The following is a 16,765-nucleotide window of genomic DNA, read 5'->3' on the forward strand; positions in this document are numbered from 1 at the left end:
GTCTATCATGTCCAGGTGTTCTAGTATTTCGTTTAAGGCCACTATCTCTTTATTGATTCTCTGTTTGGATGACCGATCTAGAGCCGTCAGCTGAGTATTGAGGTCTCCAAGTATGATTGCATTTTTGTTAGTTTTTGTTTTAAGGTCAATAACTAGCTGTCTTATATATTTTGGTGCTCCTTGGTTTGGTGCATATATATTAAGGATTGTTATGTCTTCTTGATTCAGTGTCCCCTTAATCATTATGAAATGACCATTTTTGACTCTGAGTACTTTTTCTGTCTTGTAGTCAGCATTATCAGATATGAGTATTGCTACACCTGCTTTTTTTGGGGTGTTGTTTGCTTGGAGTATTGTTTTCCAGCCTTTCACTTTGAATTTGTTTTTATCCTTGTTGCTTAGATGTATTTCTTGTAGGCAGCATATAGTTGGATTTTCTTTTTTAATCCATTCTGCTACTCTGTGTCTTTTTATTGGTAAGTTTAATCCATTTACATTTAGTGTAATTATTGACACTTGTGGGTTCCCTACTGCCATTTTATAAATTGTTTTCTGTTAGTTTTGTATCTAGTTTGATTCTTCTCTTTTGTTTTTATATCATTTGTTTTTGTTTGTTTGTGTTCCATACTTCTTTCCTCTGTTGCTACCTTTTTTAAGTCAAGTGTTTTTGTGGTGTTTTTTTCAAGGGTGGTTACCATTAAGTAATGAAAAGGGTACCTACCATATTCATTGTAGTACCCTATCTTATAAGTATTTCTGCACTTCATCGTCCTTTGCTACTGTTAATCTCCATCCTCTCCCTCCTTTTTTTCCTTTGTTGTCACAGTTTAAGTTTGGTTTTATTGTGTTCTTGGTGGAGCTGTTACTTGTGGTGTTGTTTTCTTTTGTTCTTTGAATCTGGTTGGAAAACCCCCTTTAGTATTTCCTGGAGTGGGGGCTTTCTGTTGATAAATTCTCTCATCTTTTCTGAATTTGTGAATGTTTTTATATCTCCTTCATACTTGAAGGATAGCTTTGATGGGTATAGTATTCGTGGCTGAAAGTTCCTCTCTTTCAGGGCTTTAAATATTGGGGTCCACTCTCTTCTAGCTTGTAGAGTTTCTGCTGAGAAATCTGATGATAATCTAATAGGCCTTCCTTTATATGTTGTACTCTTCTTTTCCCTGGCTGCCTTGAGAATTTTTTCTTTGTCATTGGTTTGTGTCATCTTTATTATGATGTGCCTTGGAGTGGGTTTTTTGGGGTTAAGAAAACTCGGTGTTCTGTTTGCTTCTTGAATTTGAGGCTTTAGTTCTTTCCACAGGCTTGGGAAGTTCTCGTCTATTATTTGTTTGAGTATATTCTCCATTCCATTTTCTCTTCTCCCTCTGATATACCTATTATTCTTATGTTATTCTTTCTGATGGAGTCAGACAATTCCTGTAGGGCTTTCTCATTTTTTATTATTTTTGAGTCTCTTTCTTCTCTCTGTTGTGCCTCAAGTTGTTTGTCTTCTATTTCACTAATCCTATCTTCAATCTGGGTTGTTCTGCTAGCTAAGCTTGTTACCTCGTTTTTCAGCTCGTGAATTGAGTTTTTCATTTCTGTTTGATTTGTTTTTATAGTTTCAATTTCCTTGGTAATATATTCTTTGTGTTCATTGAGTTGTTTTCTGATCTCCCTATATTGCCTTTCTGTGTTTTCTTGTATATCTCTGAGTATTTTTAAGATTTCTATTTTAAATTCTCTGTCATTTAGCTCCAAGGCTTCCAATATGTTAAGTCTTTTCTCCATAGATTTTTTCACATCTATTTGTGTTACCTCTCTTTCTTTTGTATCCATAATATTCGATTTCCTCTTTCTTATTGGCATCTGATGGTTGTCTTGTTGATAGCACTAATTAGAATTAATAAAGAGTAAAAAGTAAAAAAAAAAAAAGGTAAAACACCCCACAAAAAAAAACAGTAATAATTTATTATTTCCCCCTTTCTTTCTTTCTTCTCTTTCCCTCCTCTCCCCTCCTCAGGGAAATATCGTGCCTATAATGGAGGGCCTGATTTGGGGTGAAGAGTTCAAGGGGCAAAAAAAGGGGAGTAGGGACCTACTAAATGCAAAAAAAAAAAAAAAAGGAAGAAAATCTTAGACAAGCATAAGATGATTTGCTTGTGAGTGATGGTCAACTAAGAGATATAATGAGATGGATAAGAGGGAACCAGAAAAAAGGACAAAAAAGAGAATAATAAAGAAGAAAAAAATAAAAATGATAAGTAAAAATCTGTTGTATTAAGTGGAGCGAAGACTAAATACAATGGAGACCTTGGGTTGGGAGGACCCAAAATGCCACAAAAATAAACAAACAAGAAAAAAACAAAAACAAAAGCGAAAAAGAAAAATAAAGCCAAAAAAAGCCTTGAGTCCCAAATTAACTAATTTGTTCGTGATTGAGGATTAAATGGGATGAAAGTAAAACGAGAAAAGAAAAAACAAATAGAAAGGAAAAAATAAGAAAAAGAGAAAAACGAAGGAAGAAATAAAAAAGGAAGAGAAAAAAACAAGATAAAGCAAAACAAAATAAAACAAAAGAGGAGAGAGTGAGAGTTAAGTGTTTTGGAGTATAACCTTAAAGGAGGGTGAGGATGAAGAAGAGAAATAAAATGTAACACTTATGGGTAGTGTAGTTCAAGAAAAGGGAAGCATAAGATGGGCAGAGAATAGAAGGACCGAGGTGGAGGAAATAAAGGCAATAAGATAGAAGAAACAAACAACAACAACAACAAAAAATTAGTGGAACAAGTTGTAAAGTCTGTGGATTTTTCTTGATTTTGAGATGTTAACTTCTTCCTTTTTCTTTTCTCTCCCTCTTCCTGGTCGGTGACTCTACCCCAGGCTCTGCCCCTGTGTCACACTTAGGCAGGGATTTGCAGTTGATGGGATTCTATGGCAATGTCATATAATTGGCTTTAGTCTTGCTGGTAGTCAAGGCTTGTTGGCGTTTGCAGGGTCCAACGATGAGAGAGTTTGCTTTCCTGGATTCTCTCTCCTAGTCCCCCCTTCCTGAATTAGCAGCCTGGTGATCCAGCTATAAGGCTGCAACTGCTTCTGCCTGGGGAATAAGAGGCTCAAAGAGCTGGGAAATCCCCACTCTATCCCCACTCAGTGCAAGGCTTTGGGAAAGGCTCTGGCAGTCAGGGCCTCCAGTGTAATCAGGCGGGGGTGGGAGTCAATTGTTGTCAAGGTGACTGTTCAGCGCCTAGCATTCAGTTGGACCTCTCAACCCAGGCTTTCCACACTTTGTAGCCTGTTTCGGCTGGGAAGAAGAGACACTAGTCTCTGCTTGCGACTAGTGTAGTATAGATCTTATTATCTGCCAAGTCCTTCTTGTTAGCGTTTATCCCTGAATATGGAGGCTCTATCAATCAGAAGTTGCCCCCGCCCCTTTAGCGAGAGGCACTAAAAAATATCACGCCTCTTGTCTTGGGTCACTGAACTGAGAGAGATCTTATCAATTAGATCCGAGGGTGCACAGATTTCACGGGTTAAGCTAATTTCAGTGATTGGGTCGCAGCTGTGCTCCCGAAGGTATTTCAGGCTGCCTGCGCGTGCCCCTCCCCCAACGCTTGATTGTTAGCTTGAATGGCTGGGTGAGGTGCCCCGCCCATGGAGAGAATCTCCCAAGTAGGGAATACCACCCTGGGGCCTCTCCCGCTCCCCCCGCTGCTGGCGGCTGGGGCGCACAGGGCGCAGGATGATGGGGCACCCTGGGTGTGCGGGCCAGCAGGGCGCTCTGGGCGCGTGGAATGCCCAGGGTACACACACGAATGGGGTGCTCCGGGCACCGGTGGCTGGGGACTCTCACTCGCAGTGCACAGGCCGCTGGGAACGTTAGCGGTGCTCGCTCTGCAACCTGACCGGGCGCGCCAGCGGCTGCTCGCCGCTCCAGAGTGTGGGCGGTGCTCGCTCTGCAACCGAACCGGGCGCGCGCCTGCAGCTGCTCGCGGCTGCTCGCGGCGGCTGCTCGCGGCTCCCGAGTGTGGGCTGACTCACCACAGGCGCACTTCCTCGCGGCTTGAATGAACGTCCCTGCGGTAGCTTCCTCCACACCCTCGTCTCTCAGATTCAAATGATAACAGTCCTTTCGCTTTCAGTTTGTGTGGAACTCCGGAATGCTCCAAGGATAAATTTTCCTGTTTCTAGTTGATAAATTTGTTGTGATTTTGGGGAGATCTGTCGGACGCGCTGCTCACGGTGCCATTTCCGTGACGTCACTACTCTTCTTTTTCTTTTTAAGCCATGTGTTTCTGTAGTGGTTTTTTCAGGGGTGTATACCTCTGAGTAATAGAAAGGATGCATTGTATTCATTGTAGTACATTATCTCATGAATGCTTCTGCACTCTATCCTCCTTTGCTACCGTTAATCTTTGCCCTCTCCCTTTTTATGTTTTTGTTGTCACTGATTAATCTTGTTTTTATTGTGATCTTGATGGAGCTTTTACTTGTAATTTTGTTTTGTTTTGTTCTTTGTATCTCGTCAGATAACTCCCTTTATTATTTCCTGAAGTGGGAGTTTTCTGGTGATAAATTTTCTTATCTCTTTTATATCTGTGAATGTTTTTATTCCTCCTTTGGATTTGAAGGATAGCTTTGATGGATATAGTATTCTTGGCTGGAAGTTCCTCTTTCAGAACTTTAAATATTGGGGTCCACTTTCTTCTGGTTTGTAGAGTTTCTGTTGAGAAATCTGATGATAACCTAATGGGCTTTCCTTTATATGCTGTATTCCTTTTACCCTGGCTGCACTGAGAAGTTTTTCTTTGTCATTGGTTTGTGGTAATTTTATTATGATGTGCCTTGGAGTAGGTTTGTTTGGGTTAAGATAACTCAATGTTCTGTTTGCTTCTTGAATTCCAGGCTCTAATTCTTTCCACAGGCCTGGGAAGATCTCATCTATTATTTGTTTGAACATGTTTTCCATTCCATTTTGTCTCTCTTCTCCTTCTGATATACCCATTATTTTTATGTTGCTATTTCTGATGGAGTCAGATAATTCCTGTAGGGCTTTCTTATTTTTTTTTAATTTGTGAGTCCCTCTCCTCTTCTCTCTGTAGTGTCTCTAGTTGCCTGCCTTCTATTTCACTAATTCTCTCCTCTATCTAGCCTGTTCTATTAGGTAAGCTTCTCTACCTTGTTTTTTAATTCATGTATTAAATTTTTTAGTCTCTGTTTGATTCCTTTTCATAGTTTTGATTTCCTTGGTGATGCCTTCTTTTTGTTCATTGAATTGTGATTTATTTTTCCTCAATGGCATTTGATAATGGTATTATTAATAACACTAATAAAAGATAATAAAAAATTGAAAACATACAGTGAAAACATAAAAATTCTATTGTGCTAAGTGGAACAAAAACTACATAGAATGAAGAGCCAGAATTAGGGGGAAATGACAAAGAAATAAAAAATGAAGTAAAAACACACAAAATGCCACAAAGAAAAAAATATGAATCCAGAATAAATTAATTTGTTTGTAAATGATGATCAAATAAGAGAAAAAGTGAAAGAGAAAAGAAGAAAAAAAGAAAAAATAAATTAAGGTTTTTGGAATGTAACCATCATAAAAAAATATATAATGGAAAATGTAACACCTATGGGTAATGAAGTTCAAAATGAAAAGGAAAGAATAAGATGGAAAGAAAATAAAATGATCAAAGTGAAAAAAAGATAAAAAATACAAGAAAAAAATGGAAAAAAGTTATAAAAATTTAATTTTTTTTCTGGTTTTGAGAGGTATCTTTCTTTTTTCTTTTTATTTTCAGCAGGTGATGCTGTACCACAAGTTTTGCCTCTGTGGCTCTGCAGAGTAGGGATTTGCAATTGATGTGTCACTATGGTGATGACATAAGCTAGGCCTCAGTCCCATTTATAGGTGGGGCTTGTTAGGGTTTGCAGGCTCCAACTATGGGAGAATTCATTTTCCTGGTGCCTCTCCCTGTCTTTTTTTCCTGAGCCAGAAACCTGTGGACTCACCTGTGAAGTTGCCCCAGCCATTACTTGCAGAGCAAGAGGCTCTAAGAGTTGCCAAGTCCTCCTCCAGACCTGCTCTAAGCACAGTTCTGGGTAAAGCTTTGCCAACCAGAGCCACCTGTAGATGCAGGTAGGGAAGGGAGCCAATTGCTGGTCAGGCTCCTTTCTAAGAGAACCCAGGCATGTCTAGTATGCCTCAGCTCTCCGCAGGTCTAATCTCCATAGGCTTTTCTCCCTTGTGCCCTGTTGGGAAGCCTGCAGCCCAACTCACACAACTTCTGAAGTGCTCCCTGAGGTCTGCTCTGTGGGAATATGCTTTGTAACCTGTATTGGCTAGCAGAGGTGCCCCGCTCGGACAGGTCCAGGCCTAGGGATCTCAGCCTTTGAGCACTTCCCATGCTGTTGGTCAGGTAGCAGAGACTGTTGGTGGAGCACAGAGCACATTCCTAGCAGCTGTGGGTGATGCAATGCTGTGAGAATACTCCAGCTCCCAGAACCCTCCTGGGCATACCCAGGAAGGGAACTTGCCCGCTGTAAGAAAGTGACTCAGTGCCAACCATGCAGCTCCCTGATCTTTTCAGCCATTGGCTTTGAGGAACATGCTGTAATACCCCATAGGCTGACCTGTGTATATAAACTAGCTTACTTCCTGAATAAATCATATCTGCATCACTGAACCTGGTCCCCAGAGTTGGGTCTTTGCATCTCCATTGTCCTCACCCCGGCAGGACTTGTCCACAACTGGCACCTCAAACAGGGACCTAACCAGCATCCAAGGGACAGATGAGTGATCCTCTGCAATGGGAAACCTTCTCCCCCACTCTCGAGCCCCACAGGCTCAAACCCTGCACACCCTATTGCAGTATAAGCGAGTTGAAGTTTGTGAAAAGGATCTTTGTACTTACTGGGAGATCCTCTCTGGTTTCAATCCTTGGCTTCCAAATGCACCTCTTTGGGACCCTGATACTTGGGCCTGAGCTTTCCAGAGTGTCCGTTCGGCCGAAGTACATGGGAGACAAACCTTCCCTCTCAGTCTCACTCCTGCCTTATTGGCAATACACACCTGCTTGACTGGTGCTCCTGCTGGGGACCCTACACTGGTCCCTAAGGTCCTCCAGGCTACTTCTCTCTCAGAGGAACCCCTACCTCCATATTCGTCTCCCCCTATAGAGGAAGAAAAGGGTTGGGCCACCAAATTTGATGGATTTTCAGCTGAGCATGCAGAAACAAAACTACATACATTATAAACCATGCCATCAGCTCCGCCACCCAAAGAAGCAGAAGTTGCTACTTTCGCATTCCCTGCCAGGGCTCAATACCCCACCCCGCCTCTCAGCTGCTATTTTCTACTCCAGCTTTAACACCAACAAGTGTTCCTGCTGCAGACCCATGGGCCAGCCTATATGCCCCCATGTGTCAGCAAAGAGATATTTCCCATGCAGTATTAGGACTAGAGCTCCCTCACCTTTTTCCGGTCAATATTAACCCTACCGCTGCACGACCACAAGCTTGGTATCTATACAAACAAAAAATATTCATTACTCTCAGAAAAGCTATCCAGGAAGATGGCTTTCATTCTCCCTATGTTCAGCAATTACTTGAAAATATCAGTGTTGATTTAAATTGTCCCCATGATTGGAGAACGTTGGCCTGAGCATTCCTTGCCATGGGAGACTTAATTCAATGGAAAGCTTTATACAATGAGCAATGTGAAATAATAGGTGAAAGAAATCAAAGGGCTGGTATTAACCTCCCCCAGAAGCCCTCAAAGGAGAAGGGCAATTTGCTTCCCCTGCCGTACAGGCTCTAGGACCCCCTCAGTATTTTGATCAAGTGTGCCTTATTGCCACTAGAGCATTTACTCAAACTAATGCTCACGGAAGGTCCTTAAAGCTTTCCAATTTGCTTCAGGGTCCCAATGAACCTTTTTCAGATTTTCTAGGAAGGGTCCAAGAAGCTGTAAAGTGTAAAGTTATGCATACTGATGCGGTTGATGCTCTAACAAAAGAATTGGTGTGAGAAGGTGCCAATGGAGAGTGTAGACAGGCAATAGGGCCAATTAGAGTGCGCCCCTAGATGATTGGATCCTTACCTGCTGAGATGCGGGCAGCAACCCAGTGGCAGCCCTCGCTACCACTCTTGCAGCCCAGTTAAGTGTCTCCCATCAGGGAAGCCAACTGACACAAGGAACCTGCTTTGAATGCAAGGGCACAGGACATTTTGCATGACAGTGCCTTAACAGGAAAGGAAAGAATGATAAAAAGCTACCTTCTGGCTGACCTGTGGTGGCGCAGTGGATAAAGCATTGACCTGGAACACTGAAGTAACTGGTTCAAAACCCTACACTTGTCTGGTCAAGGCACATATGGAAGTTGATGCTTCCTGCTCCTTCTCCCTTTCTCTCTCTCTCTCTCTCTCTCTCTCTCTGTCTCCTCTCTAAAAAATAAAAATAAAAATAAAATAAAAAAAAAGCCACCTCCTCTGTGCCCCCATTGTAAAAAGGCATTTCACTGGAAGCAAGATTGTTGCTCAACGATCACCATGAATGGAAAGCGAGCCTATAAACGGGAAGCGGAGCAACTCCCAGCCCCACCCATAAGAGAGCAACTCCACACAGGAGTCTATTGGATCTTACCCTTAACCCAGAATAAGGCCTTTATAACCCTGCGAGTAGAGGGCCATCCAAACATATTGAGCCTTGCACTAATCCTCATAATTTGCCTGTTTTTGTAATTCAGAAAAAAAGCATCCAAAAATGGAGATTCCTTCATGATTTAAGGGCTATTAACAAGCACATGGCAAAGATGAGCACTTTACAACCAGGTTTGCCACATCCCTCGGCGGTGCCACGGGCTTCCCATATTAAAATTCTAGACATCAAAGATTGTTTTTTTCTCAATCCCCCTCTATCTGGAGGACAAGCCTTATTTTGCTTTTACTGTGTTTTCTATTAATCATGCCCTTCCAGCTCAAAGGTATCAATGGGCAGTCCTACTACAAGGCATGAAAAATAGCCCCACCATTTGCCAATACTATGTAAGCATGGTAACACAACCATTACAGGTGCTACACTTTTGGCAACATGGCCCCCTTAACATTTTTTTCAGATAGTGCTTATGCAGTACAACTAGTCAAAGGCCTTGCCCATTCCACCTTCTAGCCCAAGCAGACATTACTAGATAGGGCTCTTAGCCAGCTTAAAGAACTGTTAGAGGAGCATCAACATCCTTGGTATATTCAGCATCTTTGGTCCCATTCTGGCTTGCCTGGCCCCCTAGCAGCAGGCAACACACAAGTTGATCATCTAGTTTTGAGCAAGCCAAACAACTTCATGCCCAGTTTTATATGTCTGCCCATTCTCTCAAATATCTCTTTCCCCATCTCACTCACACAACCTGCAAACACCTTGTTCACATATGTAAACAGTGTGGGCCCTTACCTTAGGCCCCCTACAACCACAGGGTGTCAACCCTTGAGGCTTACAGCCTAATGCTGTGTGGCAAATAGACGTCACTCATGTCCCCCTATTTGGCAAGCTTCCCTACGGACACATAGCAGTAGACACCTTTTCCAGAGCCATCTTGGCCATGGCCCTAGCAGGAGAAAAAACTACACATGCAATTTGTGCCATTCGACGGTCATGCTTTGCCTTGGTGTACCTTGGGAAATTAAAACTGACAATGGGCCCTGTTATACCAGCAGCCAATTTAAAACCTTTTGTTCCCAAAGGCAAATCACACACTGCCTTGGCATTCCTTATAATCCCCAAGGACAAGCTGTTATAAAATGAAGACACAGAGACATTAAGCTTCAAATTCAAAATAAAAGGGGGGATATACCCTGGGTCTCACCTGGAGAGTGCTCCTCAGTGCTGTACTCACTCTTAATTATTTAACTTTTGATTCTGATGGTATAACCCCAGCCTACAAACATTGGGGAGGCCTTCATAGCCACCCAACCCCCTTACTATTGGTACACTGGAAGGACCCAGCTACAGCTCAGTGGTAGGGACCACACCCACTTCTAATTCAAGGAAGAGGTAATACTTGTGTTTTTTAAGAAAATAGCCCACATCCAATTTGGATCCTAGGAAGGAACATATGGCCACTCCTGGTGTCCCAAGATGACCCCATTGATGATGCATCCAACACCTGTGAACCCTCCAGTTAAGGAGATGGCCAGCCTCAGCCTTGAACAGCTGCCTGGAGGAGGTCCTTACTCTGTTCCTTCTCATGTGTGCCATTATCACAGCAAACTCCCAGGCATGAGGAGATCCTCACATCTGGGCGGCTGTTCCCCACCCTGGCATAATTATGCCTGTTGAAGTTAATAGCCCACAGTTTCTAGCAGTATGTTTCAGTAACTGCTCTCTTAGTCTCCCTTGTGACAATAGTGGCTGGGAATCCCGACAGTGGAATGGCACTATATGGGGTAACCTCAGTGACCCAATGCTACTTAAGTTTACTCTGAATAATAACACCATCCCCTCAGAAGGGTGGGTCCTCCTTCAAAATCATATTATGGGGGACTTTGCTTGAAATGGCCTACAAGCCCTCCTCCCCCTAGCTACCAACAACTGAGCCTGCCCCACTAACCTTGCCTTCCCAGGGTCACCTCCTTGCCTGTTCCTGTATGACAAACATCTAAGAACACTCCTGAGAGAAGGAATTCCCTGGAGAGACTGCCACATTGCCTCTGGCCCGGATGCACAGACCATCAACCTCGGAGTTTGACATCGGAAGCTGAGAGACAGAATAAAACCATATGCAGTACACAGCCCGCGGCAAGCCATCCATTTCATATTTGGAAACTAGGACCTTTGTGAGAAGGGGGTGTGCATGGACCTACATCCATTTTTTACAATCAAAATGGAACTGTGTTTAATGGCACCTAGCCAGTCGCTGTAACACAATGGAAGAAAAATGACACCCCAACCCCTAGGAGGAATCCCCTGTTTAAGACCCCCCATTCTATTTCCTAACTAGTCAAACATTACAGAAGCTTGCCTCATTTAATACAGCTAATCTATTAGCATATAGTATAATAGGTATTATAGCTGTTTTAGTTCTACTAGGGTTCCACTGTATACTGTGTAGCATTCAGAAGCTACAACAACAGCAAGCTGTCATTCATCAAGTCCAATTGGCCTTAATTAAAAGAGAAGAGGGAGCTGTGGGTGGAGTGCAGAGTGTTCCTAGCAGCTGTGGGTGATGCAATGCTGTGAGAATACTCCAGCTCCCAGAACCCTCCTGGACATACCCAGGAAGGGAGTTCGCCCACTATAAGGAAGTGATTCAGCGCCAACCATGCAGCTCCTTGATCTTTTCAGCCATTGGCTTTGAGGAACACACTGTAACACCCTATTGGCTGACCTGTGTATATAAGCTAGCTTAAACTTCCTGAATAAATCGGATCTGCATCACTAAACCCCGTAGTCGGGTCTTTGCATCTCCATTGTCCTCACCTCAGGCAAGACTTGTCCACAAGAGACCACACAGAAACTCTGGCTACAGCCCATACAGAAGTCCACTGCTGACAGTATCTTGCCTAGGTCCTCTGTCCGCAAACTTGCATGCCCACGCCAGAGTCACCAGGTGGTGCCACTCGCACACCACCCACAATAGCAGACCAGATGTGAACAAAACCCAAAAAGCTCTTGTGCTGGCCTCTGCAGGCAACCCTTTCTGGCCACTTCTGCCAGAGACTGCCACTCGTGCTAGCTCCACATCCACGATATCAGGCTGAGCCGCTGGTGCACTGTCTCCTTGGCTTGATCATCTGACCTAGCCCAGCTTCTTCCTTCACCTCTAACCCTCCTTTTTTCTCAGTTCCAAGTAAAAGCAGCCCTTGCTCAGGTCAGTGAGGAAAATAGAATATTTCTTTCTTTGTCTTATTTCCTTCAGAGTGGATTATATGTTCAGCCACCTTTTCACCCAATTGTACCTTTGTTTGGTGTATGTGTATTTCAGATGCTCCTGAGATTGTTTTTCTGTCTCTAGTTGTTGAATTTGTTGGAATTTCAGGGGGAGTGATTGGGAGCACCCCTCCCAGAGACATTTCTCTGACATCCAGTCACACCTACTCCCTGAATCTTGCTTATAATCTACTTCAGAAATCACAGAGCAACTCTTCTGCTATATTTTACTAATCAAAGTAGTAAAAAGCTCCCACCCAGATTCAAGGGGGGGAAACCTCTAGAGACCTCTTGGCAGAAAATGATAAAAAAAAAAAAGATAGATGGAAAGATTGTCATAGTCATCTAGGAAAACGAGATTTGCTGAACATTGCAATCCACACAAATAAACTTTTTTTTTGAAAAAAGCAATTTGCAATACAATAGAATTCTATTTATGCAGAATGTTTACATGATATATATATATGTATATATATATATATGTAATGCATGCATAATTTTAAAATACATGCATATATTTTTTAAAAATGCATTTAAAATAATGAGCAGAAATTTAAAAAAAATATTATTTGGGGCTGTTGGTGGGAGAACTATGCTATTATGAGAAAATATATAATACAAGAAGGATCTATAGTAATATGGCATAGTAATATGTTTCATTTCTGAAGATAGGTTGCTGGTGTTCATTATAGCATATTATCACATGTGAAATCAGTTTCAGAGAACTTTGAATTTAGCTAGATATGGAATATTATGGAAATGGAAGTGCCAATGATGCATTTTAGATACAGAACTTGCAAAGGTTCTTTCTCTAAAAGGTGCACATATATTACAATAAAGAAATATAAAGACATCAATAGCAGATATAGTTAGCCATAAAGCTCTTGGGTCAACCTTCTTTATGTCAATATAATTCTACAGAGAAATCACAGAAATTAGAAATTATTCTGGAATATAAAAACTTGGGGTTTAATAGTATCCTGCTATCATCAAGATGACTCACCAAAATTTCTGCTCTATTGAACAATCAAAGAAATATAAAAGGTTGGGCATTTCGTTGAAAATGTTTTATTTACAACATGGCCAACATTTATGTACATATGTCTGAATTTTAAAGATCCCTGAATAGCTTTCTCCTTCACAAACTATCTTTCCCGGCACTAAGTATGATGTTGAAAATAACACCTCTAGAGATGATTTCCTTTTAATAGAGCTCTTAAATGAAAAAAAAAATATTTTCTTTTAAAATGCAGAGACCCAGGGTTGAAACAAACCTAAATATCATGACTGTTTATCCACACAGACATTACAATGGAAGACACTAAGAGTAAGATCATAGAAAAATGGTCCCCAGTGGGAAAGGATGAAGAACACAGAGGTTAGCCCTAGCCGGTTGGCTCAGCGGTAGAGCGTCGGCCTGGCGTGCAGGGGACCCAGGTTCGATTCCTGGCCAGGGCACATAGGAGAAGCGCCCATCTGCTTCTCCACCCCCACCCCTCCTTCCTCTCTGTCTCTCTCTTCCCCTCCCACAGCCAAGGCTCCATTGGAGCAAAGATGGCCTGGGTGCTGGGGATGGCTCCTTGGCCTCTGCCCCAGGTGCTAGAGTGGCTCTGGTCGTGGCAGAGCGATGCCCCAGAGGGGCAGAGCATCGCCTCCTGGTGGGCAGAGCATCGCCCCTGGTGGGCGTGCCGGGTGGATCCCGGTTGGGCGCATGCGGGAGTCTGTCTGACTGTCTCTCCCCATTTCCAGCTTCAGAAAAATACAAAAAAAAAAAAAAAAAAGAACACAGAGGTCAGAAGAAAAAGACAGGGTATATATAGACTTAGATAGAGGAACAAATAAAGAACACAGTATTGGTTTTTAATTGATTTTTACAACTTTTTTAAAGGGAGAATATACTTGACAATTTTAGTGCAGGATCAACATATGTGTCTATAGCCATCTAACATTGCCAGTTTGAATATATAAATTGACTCCAGCGTTACAGAAGACACCATTTCTTAAAAGTTTTTATTAGTGTAAAATACAGGTTAAAGAGCTTTTGGTAAACCTGTTTTATCAATATATACCATGAGAAAATTACCCAAAGCATCAATACAAAGATGTAACAACAACAGTTCTGCTTTGAAACAAACAAACAAACAAACAAAAAAAAAAAAAAAAGAAAAAATAATAAGGCATTCAGAATCTATTATGTAGGTCAGATACCTAGTATTAATTGGTTTCAAAGGGGTTTATGCTTAAAAATAGAATTTATCCTACATAGAAAAGACACATATTTGTCCTGTTTACACTTAAACTAGGACAGTGTTCTTTCTCTGGAAACTGGGATAAGAAAGTAAGGCCACAAAAAAAAGAGATTCACAGTCTTTTATTTTTCTTTTTAAATTTATTTTTCATTGCTTTTAAAATGACAAAAAAAGAGAAGAAAAATTTTATAGCCATAGGTGAGCTATAAAACGTCCATAAAGAAAGAAGTTTGGATAGAGATTGCAATCATTTAGAAATAATTTTTGTCTTTTATTGGGTGAGCGGTATGCAACATAATCATATGTCAAAATGATCTGGGGATATTTTCTCTGAACATATGTACCCTGACTTATCAATGTCACTGCATTATAATTAATAAAAATAAGATAAAAAATGCATCTCAGAATGAGATCTTTGGACATGAAAGTAGGACTCTTGAGAATCGCACCTGAGGACGCTTAGGCTCTCTCAGTTTCATGTGAAGACAAGGTCATGTCATGTTTGCTGGTCAAATAAACATTATTTTATAGGCATAACAACACTTTCCTTGTAAGACTGACTATTTCTGTTAAAAATTGTGAAGTGTTGCTGACTATAATTTGATTAAATTTTAGTTTTACAGTTTTCCCACATTCAAAAAAGCTTACATGTAAAGAAAGTTTATATACATATAATACTTATGAATAATTCTCTTTACCCATGAGATTCTAAAAAAAAATATTGCTGGATATCCTTTCTACAGTGATTTTTATGGCACATTAAACTTTCCTTTTTCTATCCCAATAATAATATGAGAAGAAATTGTGTGACTTTGAGAAGATATTAAAGAAGTAGAATCCATAATTCCCAGAAGGCTGTTGCAGCCAGATAGAAGTGAGTGCGATTCCTGACCGTTTGACCATGAGCACATGGAAGCTGCCTCAGTCTGCCTTGCAGACTGAGGCAGCTAGTGAGAACTTCTTAGATTTGCTTTTTGTTCTTGTGTTGTTTTGTTTTATTTTGATATTGTAACAACTTTGTGATATACTTTTGAGAACTATCTGCTTTAGTGTTTTTGTTAAAATCTTGATGGCTGAATTTCCTGGCCATTATTAGCACATTTATATAACCTTCAGTGGCAGCTTTCTTAATGTTTGTTCCTCCATCTCTTTCAAAATCTTTTAAGCCCCTAATTCTATTTTAAATCCTTTAAACTTATAATGTGATTTGCCTATTCTTTTCCTGACAGACTTTTCTAAGCTCTAACAAGGATGCACAAAAACTGTCAAGGGCCTTATTTAATTCACATTAGGATACAACCAATTCTCATATTTACTAAGTTCAGTTATCAGCAAGACCTTGGATCAGAGTGTCAAATTCAGCTTGTAGCATGTACATCTGTGTTTCTCAGAGTACCAGAGTACATCTTGCAAACTACTTTTCTCAGACTTTCAATGGGATGTAATAATATGAGACGAAGAAAGAAAAGAAAGGAAGATCATTTTCTCTCTGAAGGTGATTTCCACAAGGCAGACATGATTGACAACTGAGAGTGCCTCTCAGTGTCTGAGTGTCCCAGCATCATTGGTGGAGTTTACCGCAGCACCAGAGACAGTACAATTTGTCATTTCTTAGACAAGGTCACCAGTGTGTTTCCAATAGCAGGACTGTAACTTTGGTAGTGTTAGAGCAACACAAAGTTCATGGACTCTAAGGAAAGCAGTAACTTCATGATTTGAAGATTACAAAGTATTTAGAAAAATAATATATCAAACAGATAAAGAATTTATAAAAGATGCACATTTAGAAAATAGTGGGTAATCTAGAAATAAACACTGATAATATCTACTTTAAAATTACTCATAGAGAGTGAGTGAATCCGTAAACTTCAAGTGTTGTACTTTGTATATTATTTCCTTTTATGGCATTCAGGTAGGAACTGTAAAGTATTTTTCCCTGCCGAGGAAGAAGGAAGGGGCATAGCCACGAAGTGTGGATAAGCAAAAGCTTTAGTACAGAGTGCTTCCCAGATGATATTCCCTATTCTGGGGGACAGAGGCCAGGGAAGTTGCAAGTTGCATGGATAAAACTGCATGGGAGATATTTAAAAGGTCCCATCTAGTGTGGTCGAGCTAATATGATGTGGCAAAATCCCACTGGTTGATGGACAGTCGCTCTTTTCCCAAGAACCCCTGGGAAGTTTCTTTTGGTGTGAATGAGTGTGGGTGGCTCTAGCCAGAGTTCCCAGGTCTGGTTTCTCATGTGACCTTCCCCCATTGCTCACACCTTACATTCTGACCTTTTGTGTTAAATAGGGGCACTGCCATTCATCTGGCTACTTCCTGCTGGTTAGGGGCATCGCAGGGAGAGAGAGATCAGAAGGTGGTTGTTTTGAGGGAGCTGGGAGGAACATCTGTTTGAACATGACTTGAGAAACTTCACAGATGTGGTCCTACAAGGATTTAAAAAAAAAAGAGGAGTAATAGGGGGATTTACAGGGTCCAGCCTTTTGGTGAGCCAGAGACAGGTAGGGCCCAGTGGTTCTGACTGCCAGCGGTCCTGCATGAGGGCAAGCTTGAGGCAAAACTACAAGTCAGGAGTAGCGTATGAAGGCGAAAGGAAGGG

This window comes from Saccopteryx leptura, chromosome 5 (assembly GCF_036850995.1).
Source record: "Saccopteryx leptura isolate mSacLep1 chromosome 5, mSacLep1_pri_phased_curated, whole genome shotgun sequence".
NCBI classification, from domain to species: domain Eukaryota; kingdom Metazoa; phylum Chordata; class Mammalia; order Chiroptera; family Emballonuridae; genus Saccopteryx; species Saccopteryx leptura.